Source organism: Ptiloglossa arizonensis, chromosome 9 (assembly GCF_051014685.1).
Source record: "Ptiloglossa arizonensis isolate GNS036 chromosome 9, iyPtiAriz1_principal, whole genome shotgun sequence".
NCBI classification, from domain to species: Eukaryota; Metazoa; Arthropoda; class Insecta; order Hymenoptera; family Colletidae; genus Ptiloglossa; species Ptiloglossa arizonensis.
This window is the reverse complement of record NC_135056.1, coordinates 16,430,279-16,450,284: the sequence shown is the minus strand read 5'-3', so window position 1 is coordinate 16,450,284 and position 20,006 is coordinate 16,430,279. Positions and strand designations below refer to the sequence as shown.

General features: G+C 45.0%; 1 protein-coding gene across 1 annotated transcript in view; it reads left to right on the top strand.

Moving 5' to 3' along the window:
- Window positions 1-20,006, top strand: part of Kank (KN motif and ankyrin repeat domain-containing protein 2 kank) — an 83,124-nt gene that overhangs the window by 16,814 nt on the left and 46,304 nt on the right. The gene's annotated exons all lie outside the window — the stretch shown is intronic.

Genomic DNA, 20,006 nt, shown 5'->3' with positions numbered 1-20,006 from the left:
ATAAAAAGCGTACCGCGCACGCACGGTAATATTCGTATTGCATAATTTCGTATAAACGTACGAGGACGACCGAGTGGGTAATATCGAATTACCGCGAGCCCATGAAAACCGGTGGAACAATAAACCGTAAATATCGTTCTCGAGCGAACGACTCGATCCACTCGCCACGAACAACGCGAGTCCTCGTTCCTCCTGTCGCCGAAAGATTGAATCTCGAACGTGCTTCCATCGGTGACATCAGTGGTTTTAAATAAATCACATTCGATCGAGACGCGATTGCACGTTCGCGGGAACGACGCCGGGAAGCGAGTCTCGTTTCTGGTTACGTCAAAGGAGCTTCCGAAACGGCCGAGACGCCAGCGAGAAATTTCTCTACGTTCTTATTGCCCCGAGAAAATATACATTTTCCTTTCCACGAGGTATGTATCACGCTTTTACTCGTAGGATGCGTTTCCCGTGTACCGACCGACCGACGGAACCGATGACGTACTTCTTAATACCGATATCAATTTACAAGCACCGCGTCGACCAGGTATTACTTATCGAGAAGAAATTCTTGCAAAAGCTAGACACGATTGTTGTACAATGTGAAATTGTTACACGGTGAACCCATAGTACGGTTTCTCGCGTAACGTGAAATTATTTCCCTTGAATTATACCCGCGCGTATTTATTGGACAATGTAAAACTCTCTTGAACGATATCTGCGTACGGTCGTACAACGTAGAATTATTTCGTAGAATATGTATATTTCTTATATAATATTTCTCAGGAGTAGTATCTATGCGTACATTGGTTACATAATGTAAAATAATTTCTCCCGAGTAACATCCATACTAGAATTGCATAATGTGAAATTTCTATTCGCGACTATAAACCACGTACTCTTGCAACGCAAGCACTTCTTCTCTGGATAGATCACGCGATAACCTTACGTATCGCGAAACTGTGATCGTAACGCGTTCACCTTGCGATCCTCTCTATCTTCTCTTATTAATTCATCGAATTCTAAATGAAAAGAAAAAGAATCGTCGTTGCCTCGACGCGTTGCAAGGGGACACGTTACACGAATAATTTTTCCGAATGGGTATGAACGTTTGGTAACCGTGAGTTTGGAAAAAATCACGGTTTGTAATTCCATCGCGCGTTCGGAATATATTATTTCTCGAAATTGTCGAATACAGGGTTATCGATTTCGGTTCTAATTCCATCGACGGTATCGAAACCGCGTTCGTATCTCACCATCGGTCCCGTGTTTCACGCACCAGAAGTCGAAAACGGCAAATGATAGAAATTCGCAAATCTGGTTATCGCGGGGACACGTCCGGTTGGAAACTCGCTATCTCGGAGAAACGGTTAATCGTGGCTTTATTTGTACTCCGGGACGAAATTAAACGCAATTTTCTCGTGCTTTGATACATATCAGTCGGGTATTTCTCCACCGTAGGTTTCGCGGGACCACCTAAATATACATCGAACGGAATATTTTGTTTGTCCCCGTGGGCAACGTTGCGACGTAACGCGTTGCGCTGAGCGCGGGTATCGGGAACGAAAAACGCGTCTGGAGGGAATTATCGGTTGACCGAGAATTAAATTCGAACTCGTGTTTGCGCTACGCGGTAATAAGCCTCGGTCGGTGGCACGGTCAGCCGGCTCGAAATAAATTACACCTCGCTTAGTTGCCTTTCTTGGTCAGGCTTTTTGTCCCTCGCTGCACTTGCACCCCAGTAATTATTTCAACGACCGATAATCGTGCCCGGCGAACCGGAGCGAGAGTGGACGTTAATGCACTCCCGGTATGCGATCTTTTCATTAAAACAGCGTCGTTCGTTCGTTCGTTCGTTCGTTCGTTCGTTCGTTCGTTCGTTCGTTCGTTCGTTCGTTCGTTCGTTCGTTCGTTCGTTCGTTCGTTCGTTCGTTCGTTCGTTCGTTCGTTCGTTCGTTCGTTCGTTCGTTCGTTCGTTCGTTCGTTCGTTCGTTCGTGCGCGCGTGCCGTGTTCCACTGGCGTTCACGGCTTGTTTTCCACGAGACGAGCCCGGTAAACGACAAACGCGATAACGGAGCGAATCTTCGTTATCCGATCGAACGGGAGGGACGATTTATGCGCTTGTGTGCAGTTATATGCAGTTGTGTCCAGGTATATGTAATTGTGTGCAGTTCTATGCAATTGTATGCAGTTGTATGCAGTTGTGCGTAGTTGTATGCAATTGTGTGCAGTTGTGTGCAGTTCTATGCAATTGTATGCAGTTCTGTGCAATTGTGTGCAATTGTGTGCAGTTATGTGCAGTTGTATGCAGTTCTATACAATTGTGTGCAGTTCTATGCTATTGTATGCAGTTGTATGCAGTTGTGCGTAGTTGTATGCAATTGTGTGCAGTTGTGTGCAGTTCTATGCAATTGTATGCAGTTCTGTGCAGTTCTGTGCAATTGTGTGCAATTGTGTGCAATTGTGTGCAATTGTGTGCAGTCGTGTGCAGTCGTGTGCAGTTATGTGCAGTTATGTGCAGTTATGTGCAGTTATGTGCAGTTGTGTGCAATTATGAGCAGTCGTATGCATCTGTATGCAATTATGTGCAGTCGTATGGAGTTATATGTAATTGTGTGCAGTTCTATGCAATTGTATGCAGTTATGTGCATTTGTGTGCAGTTATGTGCAGTTGTGTGTAGTTGTATGCAATGGTGTGCAGTTGTGTGCAGTTGTGTGCAGTTGTGTGCAGTTGTGTGCAGTTATATGTAATTGTGTGCAGTTCTATGCAATTGTATGCAGTTGTATGCAGTTGTATGCAGTTCTGTGCAATTGTGTGCAGTTGTGTGCAGTTATGTGCAGTTATGTGCAGTTGTGTGCAATTATGAGCAGTCGTATGCAGCTGTATGCAATTATGTGCAGTCGTGTGCAGTTATATGTAATTGTGTGTAGCTCTATGCAATTGTACGCAGTTATGTACATTCGTGTACAGTTATGTGCAGTCGTATGCAGTCGTATGCAGTTGTGTGCAGTTACACGCGTCGACCGTCCGGCCAATTTTACGACACACTCCTCGGCGAGCTCCTTTCCCGGTAATATATACTGTTGATCCAACGGAGCGAGATTTCCTTCGTCACTTTTTCATACGGAATCCGAAAGCGCGAAAGAAGGGATTACCCGGGCGATATCTCTCGTTGTGCTCCGGTAATTGGGGGGATTTTCTTTTTCTTCGTAGCCGACCGTACACGGAAAGTAATTTTATCTCATAGTGTTCTCGATTCCCGTGTCGTGTCGCAACGAAAGATTAAATCACACCGACGGGGAATAATGCAACGCATTACGGATCAATGGTACTTCGGTATTGAAAATGTAACACAACTGGTCGCGATCCGGCAACGAGAGTTTCATCGTTTTCCCATCAACGAACATCGAATTCCCATTTCTAGGGGAAATTTTATTTCGAAGAAACCAGTCCCGAGTTCTCCGTCTAACGAAAAATCAGATCGTTTCGTTGTTTACTCACCCGAGTATCAATTACTTCCGTGTCTCGAATACCTCTCCGGTAAAGATACATAGCCCTAACACTCGAAACTCCGAGTATTTAGTTTCGTATGTACATATTTCGAAACTATTATTTACCGCGAATTTCAAGCAGTACGCGAAACCATTATACCGCGAATAATGCAACATCGTAGATACTCTTTCGGCGAATAAATCAACGAACGAAGAAAGCAGTGACTCCGATGTTTTCGTAGCGGAAAACTTTCCTCGACAATACGTGGAAGCGATTCAATATTCGAGCGTAACGCTAATGTAAATTCGATCCTCTTATCTTATCGCGTCCTCCGCGAAGACTCCGCGCCATGGTGCCACGAGGCGTTCTCCGAGCGAGAACTACTCTCGGGAAGCGTATATACCTGCACGAAGAGGCTGCGTCTATCTCCAGGCTGCTCGTAACTATTTATACGAAGATGAGCTCCGTTTATTACCATAAACATTCGCCGGCACCGAACGGCCGCTTAAACGCGAAATAATGGAGCCGGCCGGACCGGGACGTAAATCATTCGAACGCCGATGATGCAACGTGTAACCTCTATCCCCTCTGTATATACAGCGAGGAGATAGAAATTCGTTTCGACGAACGGACAATCAACGATCGTACGAAATGGAAACGGGGGAATCGTTGGCCAACCATCGATGAGATTAGAGCCAATAAACGGGCTGGATTAACGACTGGAGAACGTTCCTGCTCGATCTTTCTCTCTCTCGCGATCGTTCGACAGCTTTGTGGTTCCAACTACCGTTCAGAGATCGGTTCTTAACGCTTCGATGCGTACTTATTTCGCGAAAGTTTCGAACGAAAAATTGACAAAAATTATCTCACACGATACCTTTCGTCGGTGAATCTTTCTGGGTGAAATTTACGGGACGTGAATCGTCGGACGAAGATCGTTTTGGAATTTGGAATTGTCTGTGTTGGGTAATTTCTGATTTATGGTTGATTTTTAGAAAAGGGTTCTTTCGACTGTTGTGTACGAAATTGAGAGAAATTTACATAACTGGTCGAACGAAGATTATTTGTGAATTTGTAATTGTCTATGTTGAGTAATTTCTGATTCGTAGATGATTTAAAAAAAAATGGTTCTTTCGACTGTTGTGTAAACGAAATTGAGAAAATAATTTACATAACTGGTCGAACGAACATCATTTGTGAATTTGTAATTGTCTGTGTTGAGTAATTTCTGATTTATGGTTGATTTTTAGAAAAGGGCTCTTTCGACTGTTGTATACGAAATTGAGAAAATAATTTACATAACTGGTCGAACGAAGATCATTTGTGAATTTGTAATTGTCTATGTTGAGTAATTTCTGATATATAATTAATTTTTAAAAAAGGATACTTTCGAGAATTATGAACGAAATTGAACAAAATTTACTTGTCATAGTGTGCAGAAATCGGCTGGAAAATATATGAAAATCGTCGAAAATTTTCCAAACGCGTCGTTAATACCCATTAACATCTACGTGAACGAGAAATAAATATGTCGCAGTTCTGCGTTCGTATGCATTTAAAGATTATAAAGATTATCCGACAGAGAGCGAGCTGAAATTTTGTCAGAAATAATATGCAGATAGAAATTCGTTTTAACGAACGGACAACTGACGAATGCACGAAATGAAAACTGAGGAATTGTTGTCCAACCTTTGCTGAGATTAGAGCCAATAAACGCCCAGGATTAACCCTTTCGTTACCAAGAACGAGATATCTCGTCACAATGTCGCTCGCGGGGCTCCCTGGACGAGATATCTCGCCTATCTTATACAGAAGGACGACGTTTTTATTCGTAAAATATTTCAATCGTGCTGAAAAGGGGATGAAAAATAATTCGATGCATTTCCATTTTCATTTTCATTGCCTCGCAATTATCGCGTATCACGAAATGCGATACGTAACGTAACGGTGGAATATTTGCACAAAAATATACCCCATTTTTTCACTACTCATTTTATTTACAAACTACGCGTCACGTTCGAATAACGCATCATTATTACAAATCCGTACTGTGCAAAAATTCATAAGAATATCCTATACAAAACAACCGTTTGAAAATCGATAGTACACGAAATTATCAACGCTCTCAATCTCCACAAATTAGAAACAAAGAACTGTCCAAAAATATCGATAGTTCACCGAACTGTTGGAAACCAACGATAACTGTTCCTAAACTATCGTAAATCATCGACGGTTGTTCCCAAACTGTTGAAAATCGTTCCAAAGTATCGAGAACCGTCGATAATTGTTCCCGAACTATCGGTGATCGTTCGAAACTGTTGAAAATCATCGAGAGTGGGTTTCGTACGATCGTCGACCGTTGATATTTAATAATTTTCCACTGTCCGTAACGCGCAACGAGTTACCGAATAGAGAACTTCGTTGCTCGATCCGTCTCACTCGAGATGATTCGACAGCGTTCGTGTATCCCAGACACGAGATACATAATCGCAATCCACGTCCGAATCGGATGTTAACCAAGCGGAGCGATCCCCCCGAGCACGAGCGGAGCTGAAATTTCGTCAAAAATATAATACGCGCCGCGAGACAGGCTCGAGTTACCGCCTCTTTGACGTTGGAAAATCAACAGCGAGCGCGAACGGATGATGTGTCCGTCGTTCGTTAATTCATTGACACGCGTCCGTATCGAATAAATCCGCCCCACGGGCACGAGGAACAAGATAATGACGCGGATGAGCTCCAGGTATGAAACACTAACTGGGTCCGAGGCAAGGGGAATCCTCTGATTTCGCAGAATTCGAAACGTGCAGCGTTAAAATCCCCACCCCCCACCCCACCCACCCCTCCGCGAGTGATATTATACACGGTGGTTTCTCGAACACGGATACCGTAGGAGAAAAGAAACGAATAATATTTAAACAGGTGTTTCCCAAAGCTTTGTCCATTCCTCGAGAAAGAATATTTCAAACGCGAAAGAAATATTCCAACAATGGTAGAAGTTTATATATATATTTATATATTGTTCAGATTCTCATTTTTTACGATTTAGTTCCGCAAAGTATATAGGTTGCTCTCTTTTATTTAGAAATCTAGAACGCGAAAATTCTTTGTTTTTTAAACGATTCTATTCCCTCCCCCCTTGACCGACCGTGACGCAATGTTTTCGCGCGGCATCGTTCGTTTACAGATGGAATTGTCGAAAACGTGTTCGCTTTTGATGTATATTCATAGGATTGTAGTAAAGTTCGTAACCGCGAAAACAAGGTCGGGGTGAACGTGTACGTTGGTTTTACGTTCCGTGTTGGATTTATGCTCGAGTATGCAATGAAATTTTCGGCGTGACCCGTTAGATCCGTGTAGCGGATTTTGCCTGGTACACGTTACGTCCGAACGGAGGTATCAATCATCGCCATGATTTCGCCTGTTATTTTAAGCGTTGCGTTAATTTGGTATTCGGTAACGGACATTTCCCGGATAATGCCCGGGGAATGTTTTTAACAAGTAAACCCGGTGTATTCGAAAGTAGTATGCTTTATTGACTCGTGTACGATCCATAAATTAGTCCTGGCCGATTGAAATTCATTAATTCCGTGTGCGTGCCGGCTCGCGAGGCGAACGAACCACCGTCAGGAAGTCGAATCGAAGGTTTCGCCGAATTTCTCATCTCGAAACGATGTCTCGTGTCGTTTCGGTGAACGATCGAAATATAAATCGTCGGATTAATCAAGAGGGGGGACCTTGTCAGCGATAAAGGATTCGGTGGCGCGCAAAAGGCGTACCGAAATCTCGGATGCATTTTTCAATGGCACGTTCCGCCACTTAAAATCCTTGGGGAACTTGGTGCTCCTTTGCTTTCGATCCAAAGAGGTTCTCGATTTCTTCGAACAAAGGGAGCACAGGCGGCCAAAACGCGAAGAAACAGGGAGGAGAGGAGATAACGAGAGACAATTGGGAACATCGGGAAGATTGTGTTTCGACCGAGATCTCGGATTCGAAACGTCTAACGTTTCCTTGTTTCGCGACAGTGAACGTACCGGGTGATTCTTATCGAGTAAATAATAATAAACGATGGGAAAAAAATGTTTAAAATATATTTTTTTCCCATTATATTCCTGAGATACAGGGAATTCGCTCCGAACGATTATCTTGCGTTTCGATACATGCGTAGATACGTCGCAATGTTACGATTGTATCGATGAGCCCTGATGTGCCTCGAATTTTTGAAAAATCATTTCGTTCGATTTCACGTTACAGTATGCCAATATTTTCGCTCGGCGTACAACGGATTTTAAGTATCCTCGGGCGTAAAAATTCAACGAATGCGCAGCACCGGCTGGAAAAATGATTGGAACGCGAAACTCACCGTATCTCGTAAATAAAATCAAACCGGAATCCACGTACGTGGGTACATCGATGCGAATATTTTTCCATTGTTTTTCCTCCACTCGAATATCGCTGCCATCTTTCTCGAGATCATTCAGCGATTCCACTGTGTATATATATACAGTGCGATTACTCGTCGTTGTTTTCTCGTACAATTCGGTGTTGGTCCTTGAGATATCGCTCGTTGCAAGAACACCCGTTATAAATCGACTAGCTTAATCAGGGTAAACGTTATCCTCGTTCGAACAAAAGAGATTGATCGCAGAAATACATCCGAGAATCCGAGTGTCCTCGACGTAGGGATTCCCGGTTACCCAGCGACTCCACTTTTGATCTTCAAAGAGATGCCAGGATTCGTTTCAACGAAGGAGAACGCTTTCGAAAGGAACGAAAGAAGGTGCCTTAACACGGAGGTACAGAGGCGAGATAACAACGGGGGAAACCTCGGGGGAGTTTCAAAATTGTTTCTACTTAAAAACACCTCCTCTCCCCCTCCCTCGTTCGTTCCCCGATGGCGAACCGATTCTGTTTGCTCGGAAAGCGGCAGACTTAATTAGAAGAACTTGAAACGAGCGATAAGAACACAATGCGTCCTCGGCGTCCGCAGCCGCGCACAGAAGACGCAGATCCGACAACTCGAATGCGGCATTGAACAACGCCTCTCCTTCGTCGTCGCAACACGGAAACTCCTCGCTCTCCTGGTCCCGAAAGGCCGGGGATTCTCGATCCCCCCGGGGTTGGCGTAAGAGAACAGCCCCCGAAAAGGCACGGTATGCCCCTGGTGGTAACTGTGCGCGCAAAGAAACAGAGGAAACGAGATAATGACGAGGCTCGGGTACCGAAAAAGGGAAAAAACGCGGGGAACGCGCGAAAGTCGAAGGTAACGCGGAGACGGAACGAGAGGGAGGGAAGAAACGGTGAAAGAGAAAAGCGGTGAAAGAGAAAAGCAATGAGAGAGAGAAAGAGAGAGAAGCGGTGAGAAAAAAAAGCGGAGAGAGAGATACACAGGGGAAAGAACGGCTGATGAACGAGAGTGGGGGGAGAGAACGCCTGGTGAGCGAGAGTGGGGGAAGAGAACGCCCGGTGAGCGTGAATGGAGGGAGAGAACGCGCTCGGTGAGCGAGAGTGGGGGGAGAGAGAACGCGCTCGGCGAGCGAGAGTGGGGGGAGAGAGAACGCGCTCGGCGAGCGAGAGTGGGGGGAGAGGAGTTCCGTATGCACTCGGTGTGCAGAGATCCGCGGACCAGATCTGGCTTCGAGGAACTTCAAACGCGTTTCGTGTCTGAAATACGAATGCCTTCGTTCTTCGGCTCGGCGAAGAAGGCTGACCGAGCGCACCTCACCGCGTTACCTTGAATCGTGCGCGATTTAGGACCGCGTTTGCGTAAATATCGCGCGGAAACATCCTGCTCGCGCGCGCGGATGGAAAAATCGACCTCGAGGATGTATCGTCAAAGCGTTGTCAACGTTATTTACAAACGGTCGCGTAGCTCGATTTTCATTCCATCGAACGACGAACGGCTCGATTCGTTGTTTACCGCGATACGATTGAACAATTAACGATTTAGTTAGCGGATCCACTTTACCGTGGATTTATCGAAAAATGAATTTACGTTATTGGGAATTAGCGCGGTCGGTTGTTGTTCTAGCGTAAATTGATCGGGTAATTGATTTATTTTATAATAACTTACCGGTCGGGAATTATTTTAGCGTTAATTAAACGGGTAATTTATTCTGTAACAATTTAATCGCGCGTCTGCGTTAGAAGGCTGGGGAGAATTGGCTAACAGAATTTTGGACAAAGGTTATTTCATTATTGATCAGGAGTTCGTATTGTACGAACCTGGCTTGTCCAAAGTAGGGCGCCTGACATATGGTGGGAGCGTGTTACGATCGAAAGGGGACAACTCGAACGTCTATTTCTATCGGTATTATTATTTTACCTATGAATTTCTCGCGTCGAGCATTCGAGTTTACGATAACGCGTCTCTCGTGTTGGTTGACACATTTGTCCGTTCTTAAAAAATGAAAATTTCTATTTTCGATTCAAATAACAATTTCCAAAACGTTTGAAAACCACCGATGGTAACCGGTATTACGCGTTTCGTTATAGAAACGCAATTTAAGGGTTCTCTCGTACCGTGAACGTCACTCAATGGCGATTCTTTATAGGTTCTCGCGATACCGCTATTTCACATTGGAAAATTTTCACGAGAGATCTGTACGACGCGCTCTCATAAACGTCTCCACCGTTAAACGTGTCCACGGATAGTATTTCCGAAATTACACCGAACGACTCGTTTCGCGCCAGAAAACCGTGCGAACAGCGTTCTGAAATTGTCACCGATGAAACGAAAACCGTGAACACCACCGCTGCGTATATGGAGAGCGGTGTTCGCGCGAAATGTTCCCGGTTGTCGGTCTTTAAACCTCTCTTAAAGGAATATGCTTGTATGATCGCGAACCGGGTCGTGCGTTATTCATGTCGCGCACGCGTGTGCGTAATGTGCATGGGCGAACGAGAAAGGCTGATAGGTGAGCCCACGTGAGCTGTTATGTTCCTTTTCACGTACCGGGTGTCACCTAACATCCGAACGTTCGATCTCGCGAAACGTTACGTTTCGTATCTTCTCGTTTCGTATCTTCTCGTTTCGTATCTACTCGTTTCGTATCTTCTCGTTTCGCGAATTGGCTCTTACGATCCGAGCGGAAAATTCGCGATATGGACGAGACTTCAATTTCAAACGAAACAAATTAAACGCCGAACGTTGGTCGATCAATGTTTGATAATTTTCAATCGAACGCGTGCGGGAACCTCGAGACTAAAATGGTATTATTGTACGTTTACGCGTAGGTGGGTGGTCGTTAATTGAAATTGCAATTAATATCTAAACAATCGATCGACTCGGATGCCGTTGCGATTGTCGAGGATGTCATAATATCGGGGACGAAAACAAACACGAGTGTGTAACTTGGTGATTGCCTCTTATGGGAAGGGTAAACCTGTATATTTATCCATTTACTAGGTCTATAAACTACGCGTCTATCTTGGGAATCGAGCGCAGAATCCTCTCAGCGGTATCGGGTTCGAGGTTCGTTCCAGGGGAAAAGAAATTCCGTACACGAGCCGGCTCGGAATCTGAAGAAATTAGCGTTTGCCGGAGACGTGCCGAGGTATAAGGGGTGCATTACGCTCCGGGCGACAACCAGAATGGAGTTGCTATCAGGAGAGTTGAAATACCGAAAAGGGGAGAAAAAAAATGTATTGTGTCGGGTGTATCGTAATATATTCAACAGCGGGAGAGTCTTTTTTATCGCTCGTCTCTCTTTCTTCTTTTTTTTTTCTTTTCTCTTTTTTCCTCTTGCGCGCCCGCCTCGCGCGAAAGAAGCTTTGCGTTGCAATTGATACAGAACTCCTTACGAACGCGATAAGACTCGCTTCGATTTCACGTACGATCGAACGCGAATATTTATGAAAGATCAATTTTAACGCGAACGTTGATTTTAAACCGCAATATTTACTCTTTGAATACACGTCCTCTATATATTCCCGGAACGCTGAAATTAAATTTCACGCGCCTGGTAAATCAAACCGTAATATTATGCGTTCGTTAAATTTTCAATTACCAACATTTTTCTCGTATTCGGTTCCCCCGTGCGCGCAACCGTTTAAAAATCCGACGGAACGTATTCCGCCGTGCGTTTAAATTTAAAAATAGTTTAAGGAGATATCAAATACTTCAAGTGCACCCATGTTCTTTTCGTAGACAGGTTTTATTTTTCGAGCGTGTATACCGAGCGTGTTTGTGTCTAGTTTAAACCGTGATGGACGCGCGGTCTCGGTTGCTCCTATCTCGGTTCATCCAACGTTCAGAAAAATCTCCTACGATGAAAAATTAATTATTAATAACTGACTATTAAAATTCTATCGAATAATCTATTACGGATTGAAAATGTACACGAGCACGCTTTGTACTTTCTATAAATGGAGAATGAGATTGAGAAACAGTGATTGACTGCTTCGTGAGGATGCTGTGACAACTTGACAGGGAATTTTCCATAGCTCTCTATAATGTCGCGAAAAAATTCGAACAAAACACAATCCTTCCTGTTTCTTACCCTTTTCGTCCCTCTTTTATTGATTAATCCGGCACTTGCGACAACCTGACAGGGAATTCTCCACAGTCCTTTAAAATGTCGCAAAAAATTTCGAACGAAACTCAATCTTTCTTATTTCTTACGCTTATTCGTCCTTCTCTTATCGATTAATTCGATTCTTGCGACAACCTGACAGGGAATTCTCCATAGTCCTTTAAAATGTCGCGAAAAACCTCGAACAAAGCTCAATCCCCCTTGTTTCTTACACATTTCGTCCCTCTCTTATCGATTAACCCAATTTTTACGACAACTTGACAGGGAATTCTCCACAGTCCTTTAAAATGTCGCGAGAAACGTGTCGACCAAAGCTCAATCCCCCTGTTTCTTACACGTCACGTTCCCCTCTCGTTCGTCTCGGATTAATCCGAGATACCGATTGGTTCTGTGTCTCGCGTAGCCTATCGATCGAGCTCCGCGCAATCTGGGAACCGGCTTCTGATATTGACAGCGTGAAAATTTACGTGGCCCCGGGGTGGTAGCGATTAAACGCGTTCATTTTTGGTCCAACTCGACGCTCTCGACGGAGACGCTGTATCCGGGTCCCCACTCCCCCTCCCTCATCCCCTCCCATCGCCCCCTCGTCGGTGGGACGACTCGTCACGGTGCAGGTGTACGAATGTTTCCATGCACCCCTTACATTCGTTCACCCACACTCTGTGCACGTGAGCGCGAGCGCACGAGGAGAGCACGGCTGACGCCCACGCGGCTCACGCCTTCGCGGCTCGTTGCATCAGGCCCCGGTGTTACAGGCCCAATAAAGGAGCACTCACACACGTCCCGGTGAAACGAGCCGCGATAAAGGAGAAACGAAAACGTTCGAGCGCCGCGGACCGACCCGCCAATGGGAATAATTAATCCTCCTTCGCGTTGAGCACGGGAGAAGTCGAGGAGAAATTCGATCCCGGTTGCGTAAACGAACGAAAGTTTTCGTTTCTAACGGAACTGTTTGGACAATCGCGTGGACGACTCGACCGCGCTGAAACAGAGGACTCGTTTCCCGCCAAATCGGGAGAAAAAATATATACAATGGTACTACTAGACAGAGAAAAAGATCCGAGTAATAAAACCGATTAACTGTACGCCATTGAACGGTAAATTTCCAACGCGGAGTTGAATTTCGGGCAATAATTACGCGCGCTGTTCGAGTATCGCGTTCGAGAGCGGAGAAGCATATTTCCGAGAGCGATAAACCTTTCGAGATTTATTTTAAACAACGCGCGGTTGCGAAGTACGAGTATACTAAATGTTTACGAGCGGCTCTAATAACAGATCGGATCAAGGTGAAATTTTACCGCGCCTCGATCCAAGTACCATCGAACGATCAGCTACGAGATTACCTAATCACTCGTTTAGGTTGAAATTATTATTCGACAACATTCCGGGATACGAGTCAGGTGAGATTATCGTTGCAATTTAAGAACTGTACACGCGATGTGGCGTGGCCCGACACGCGTAATTTATATATCATTAGAACGTCGTTCGGCGATAACCGGGAAACATTAAATAGACGTTTGTGTCTACATTGTAACGAGATAAAAGATAAAGCCGCGAACCGAGCCTGCTTTCCACAAGGAAGACGTGCAGCGCAGCTGCGTAAATTTACCTGGAAAGTTCCCCGAACGTATAATTAAACAACGATTAAAGCTGTTAGCGAGGCGAGATCGTTGGAATTAAATCGCGATGACCGTGGTTATCAATCACTCGTAAAACGGAGTAGTAGCTTTCGATGGAATCGAATCGTTAATGGGTGACCAAGAATTCACAATAATCTCCCATTTAGAAGCCCCAATAGCGACCCGTTTAAAAGCACCCACTAGTGACCTGTTTAAAAGCTCACAATAGTCACCGATTGAAACGCTCAAGATCACGGTGCGATCGAGTTGCTGGATCCTCGCTAAAATGAAAGGAAAAATTGATTAACCGATCAAAGTGCGAGGAGAGGTAGTCGTCTTTCGACCTCTCGATATTAAATCCTCGTACGGCAAAGGATCATAGGGTTGATTTAATTTTCTCGTCGCTCCTACGCGCGGAGTTGTCGTTCGCTCGCTCGCTCGAGCGGCTCTAAATTGATTTTGTGTACAGAAGCAGCACGGTCGAAAAGCAGCGATAACGAAGGGGAGCTTTAGTTTATCCGATGCACAAAGTTCCAAACGGCTGATTCCGAAGCCTGGAATCGGGCGAGCGTGTCCAATTTACTCGAAACACGCGCTCATTAACTTTCGCTACAACCGATTTCGATAACGACGACGCTGCTCACCGTCTCCCGGCCACTGTCTTGCGTTATGTCACAGCCTAGGTACCAGTGGCTGCGACGTTACGAGAGGGAGAATAGGTGAAGTTTTCTACACCCGTTAACGAAATTCCTTCCCGAGAAATCGACGGTTTCGCTGGAAAGATCGCCGCCTCCTCCTCCTTCGAGAGGACGCTCCGTTGCCTCATTCTAATTGCCCTCCGAACGGAGATTGCCTTTAATCCTGAATTCACCGGGATACACGCGAGCCTCGTTTTTCTTCCGACTGGCCGTGATCCGATCGATCAAGGAAAATCAACTCACGGAAGACGAGGGAGATATCTAACACCGTGCCCGGTTCGTTCGTGAACGTTCATTTCTCCCGCGTACCGGATCGTATCTATCCGTCCATCCTGCCGCGTTTAATCGAGGTATTAATTATAATAAATTGCGAAAATAATGGCTAGAAGAGGATAACGGGAAACAGACACCGAGTGCAAGTATCGTGTAACGTTATCGGTAAATATAGCGATTTCGATTCAATTTAATATCGTGGTTTGATTATACGGGGTGTGAAATGTTGTAAAACTATTCAACGGTTGATATGTCTCGTGTTTATACCCTCGTAAGTGCTCGGTTTTGAATCATCTGTATCTCTGGAGCAACGATACGCGGTATCGAGAATCGAAACGCTCCGAAACGGACCCTGTTAATATCTCGTTGGTTTTACAAACGCGCCATTAAATTTATCCACGCAAATTACTCGATAATTCCCGTGTATTCTCTGCAATTTACAGCATCCAGTGATAAATCGTCTTCTCGATAACGATTTACGAAGTACGTCGATATCGTACGCGTCACTCTTGTCGAGTTTTAAATAATTCTCGTGGAAAATTGTACGCGTTTTCAAAATTGCAATACTTTCCTCCCGAGATCTCATTCTCGAAGATACCAAAGATTGTTTCACCAGCCTCCCGTGTTACTTTTGTATCTCGAACCGTTCGACGTTCCAACTAGGCTTAAAAAATTCATAATTAAAACCCGGTGGGTAAACAATTCCGCTGTAATTGACCGGCAAAAGCTAATTCGAGATACATCGATACCCTTGCATATTAGTCTCGTTAACGGTAATTCTCATCGAGCCGGGCAATTAAGAGGGAATATCGCGTCTAACGAAGTCGGTGTATCGCTCGATCATCGTTTTCGACTAATTTGCTCGAAATTAGTAGGGAAACCACGCGAACGGGCACGTTATCGTAACGGTGCTTCTTTTTTTTTTTTTATCGCGGCGTGGAACCACCATGGGTGGCTCGCAACACCGACGATTGAAGATCGCGGGATCTGAGGTCCACAGCTGGCCGGAAGTCGTTCATTTGACCGACAATATCTATGCAAAATGCACTTAACTCCTCGGAGCGGGCCGAGTTCGCCGCCTCTGTGTACCTTGTTCGATTTCTTCGGGTGCGAGCGGCGCCGACCAAAGCGGAAAAACGTTTAATATCGCCGCGATTGCGCGTTCGGTCGCGTTTGTTTCGCCCTTCTGCTCTTCTGATCTTTCCCTTTTTTACACGTTTTCTTTTTTACTCTATCGCTCTTTCCCTCTTTTACACGTTTTCCTTTTTACTCTATCGCTCTTTCTCTCTTTTACACGTTTTCCTTTTCACTCTATCGCTCTTTCGTGCGAGATACACTCTGTCTTTCTTTACTCGTTCGTTCTTTCGCTCTCTCGTGCTTCACACGTTCTTTTGCTCTCTCGTGTTTTATTCATTTGTTCTTTTGCTCTCTCGTGTTTCACTCATCGTTCTTTCGCTCTCTCGTGTTTCACTCATCGTTCTTTCGCTCTTTCGTGCTTCACTAGTTCCTTCTTTCCCTCTCTCGTGCTTCACTCGTTCTTTCCCTCTCTCGTGCTTCACTAGTTCCTTCTTTCCCTCTCTCGTGCTTCACTCATTCGTTCTTTCCCTCTCTCGTGCTTCACTCGTTCCTTCTTTCGCTCTCTCGTGTTTCACTAGTTCCTTCTTTCCCTCTCTCGTGCTTCATTCGTTCGCTCTTTCGTTCTCTCGTGTTTCACACGTTCTTTTGCTCTTTCGTGCTTTATTCATTCGTTCTTTCGTTCTCTCGTGCTTCACTCATCCTTCTTTCCCTTTCTCGTGCTTCTCTCGTTCTTTCCCTTTCTCGTACTTCACTCGTTCCTTCTTTCCCTCTCTCGTGCTTCACTAGTTCCTTCTCTCCCTCTCTCGTGCTTCACTAGTTCCTTCTCTCCCTCTCTCGTGCTTCACTCTTTCGTTCTTTCGCGTACTTGACAACGCTGGTAATTGCGTCTCGTAATTTTTCATAAAACGGCTCTGGAACCCTCGCGTCGCCTTCTTTGGCGGTGGATAACGCACCGCGATGCACCCGAATCGGCCAGGCCGCGATATTTTCTCGTTAAAGCTTCTGTTCGCCGTTTAAAGAAGCGCGGGCGCGCTCGCTCGCTCGCTCGCGTCCGACCGCTTCGTTAGCGAATTCGCGGTCCGACACGGTCCGAACAAGTGGCGGTAATTTCAAAGTTTCGTTCGCGGAACCCGGGGGAGGTAGGTCTCCCCGGTAACGTGGCTCGAATAACTTCGCACCTATACTTAGGCGCGCGATTCGCAACGTTTGTTACGCGTTGGATCAAAGTTGACATTGCCGAACTTCCCGTCGCCCGGGAATGTTTTCGGTTTAAAAATATATGATCCGCGACGTTACCTATAATTAAACAACGGGTCGATAGGCCGCCGAGTGCCGCTAACGATTTCTACCGACGCGAAAATAAAGCGACACACGCCGCGTTTAAATTTACGCGATCGTTTATTTACAACGCTTACCGCACGAACCGCCCGTCATCGGAGTTCGCGCTAACGTCGTCGCGCGTGAACGCGAGACCTCGGAGCCTCGCGATCCTTTTGTTTCGTGGTTTAAAATATATCGACGAAACTGCTCCACTGAACGCACGGAACGAAGAAAATCTTGGTCATTGTTACTTTCGATTATTTTTTACGCGCGCCAAGTTCTCATCGAGGACTGGTCACCGATCTTCGGAACCTCGTCAACGGAGGAAATAATTATTTGCGTTTATTTTTACGCGCGTTAAGAATTATTTATGTTTATTTTTACGCGCGTTAAGAATTATTTGCGTTTATTTTTACGCGCGTTAAGAATTATTTGCGTTTATTTTTACGCGCGTTAAGAATTATTTGCGTTTCTTTTCACGCGCGTTAAGAATTATTTGCGTTTATTTTTACGCGCGTTAAGAATTTCTACCATCGAGAGACGATAACGCTAAAAGCGTTGCATTTCTATCATCGATCGCGATAGACGTGCGTTATTTTTACTATCGATCAAGCCAGAGATGTTATTTTTATTCAATTATTCCGATACCCGTGAATTCTCATTATCGACTCTCGCGGTTAAACTCGAGGATGCGCGCGTTCGATTCTCGTAATCGAAAGGTAACGTCATCGCGTCGTTATGAGCTCCGCGAATTAACGCGATTTGAAGAAACCAGATCGATACCGGATCGCGGCACGGTAAAAGTATTTTTCAATTTTTCTCCGTCCCGGTTAATTAACTTGTCAACGTGCACAATGGCGTTACTGGTAACTTTGTCACACGACTCCGGCGCATTGTGTCCACTGACAACTCAATTTTTCCATTAACGATCCGCGTAGCCGCGTCTAATTTCTATTTATATCCTATTACCGAGTCAAAGGAGAAATAGAGAGATCAATTTCACGCTCAACTAAATCGCGCGCCGGTTACGTGTATCGAGTATCGCGAAATCCTTGAACGTGTAACCGTTCATTGTGCCAGAATAAACGAGATACGCGCCTGCGTGTATTTGTGTGCACGAGACTGATTATTAAGATTATTAAGATCGTCGAAGGTGAAGAAAGTAAATTCGAATTAAAAAAACCACTTTCCTCGAGATTCGAGCTTATCGTCGAGTTCGTTCGATTTTTTTCCCCCGTTCGATTTCGTCGAATGAAAATTCGTTCGTCGCGCGTTCACCCGCGAAAGGTACCAGGGGACGAGGATAACGTTTACCTAACAAACGAACGTGCACGATGAAATTTATCGACGATTGAATTTCTCGGCCCCTTAAACTCCTTAACGGATAATATTTCCAGCGGAACGTCCGATGGATCTCGGCTCGGAACTTTCTTCGACGAGAAATTCGATTTCCGGCGAAAGGAATCCACGTTATTCAAATAGCCCGCTATCTAAAAATTTCATACGGTGTTTACGTGTACAAGGCTCACCGTGTACGCCGATGCGCGGTTATTTATTAATTCACGTGTCGATAAGAAACGTGAACGTAATAATCCACCACGAGGGCGTAGGAAACGCAAAAGCTGATCATTCGTAATTCATCGGTTGGCGATATAAAAAGAGACGCGCAACGTTCCACGTACGACGTTGGAGAATCGAAGGTTCGATTCGTTGGTAATTGGACGTTGCTTGATTTTACTCAATAAATTATCGTTCGTACGTTGAATGTTTGAACAGTGGTGTATCGTTGGTCGATACGTTGGAAAGGAACATTTTCTCTATTGAATATTCCGATAGGGAGGGTATCGGTAACGCGTACGTAACAAACTATCCTTTATATCTTAAATGCGCGAGCAGCGGGGCATTATTAATGGGATTTCCTTTCAAAGAAAATTCAATCGAATTCAAAGAAGCTTCGGTGGAAATATTATCTGCGCATTGGAGGAGTTCAAGAGGCTCAAGTTGAACGTAGAAAATATATCGCTCGTTACGACTGCGCGCGCTTTGTTATGATTTAATACGTACGATATTCAGTGGAGATCAAGGGTTCAGAAAGAATGAGCTGCCTCTCGGCGTAATAATCGAGAGATCGCGTTCCTGCGTCCCGGTTTATTCGCTCGTGTTTTCTGTCAACGGGCAAAAAGTATTTCCTGTTTTTCTACGCGCACCGCGGCGACTGACACGAAAGAGAGACAGACAGAGAGGGAGAGAAAGAGGAGGAGTCGCGGTGAGAGAGGGGGTCAAGAAGATGACAAAAATACGTTATGGTTTCGGTCGTCATCCGGTCCCGGCGCGATATTTTCGTCGTACGTTCATTGAGAAAAGCCGTAATGGCCGAACGGTCGTACGACCGTAGCCAACTTCGTGCATCTTGTTCAACGTGGAACCTTTCCACGGTATCTCTACGATCCTTTAAACGCGGAGCCTGCTTCCTCTCGAGTCCTCGAAAACCGGATATCGGGTCGTTCGTGATCCAATCTCGCCACTCGAAAGGTTATCAGTGCCTGATCGATGTGCACGGACAAACTTGGATAGTTACCCAACGATACTCGAAGTTATTTATTATTGAGAGGAAGAGAGTCGAGAAGTTTATGAAAAATTAAATTTAGACGATTCGTCGAACCTCGAGCGTCCCTGGATAAAGCTGCCCGAACCGTCGATAGTTTCTAATAGTAATTTTTACCGAGGAGACGAGAATATTTTCCATCCAGGAAAACGAAACAAATCTTCGCGCGTTGAAATTGAATTTCAACGAAACCTCGCAGAGATGGGAACATTTAACGGTAAAGATCGCGATAGAATAATCATTCCATCGGTTGTTTCGATTAACATCGTTACGAACGAGATATCGTACAATTAGTTTACGATATTTGCATCGTCCGCAGCGGTCGGTGCGCTTCGATACCAGGAACGGAATTAATAAAATAAAGTAGTAACAAAGAACCGAGGAATACATTACGGGATGAG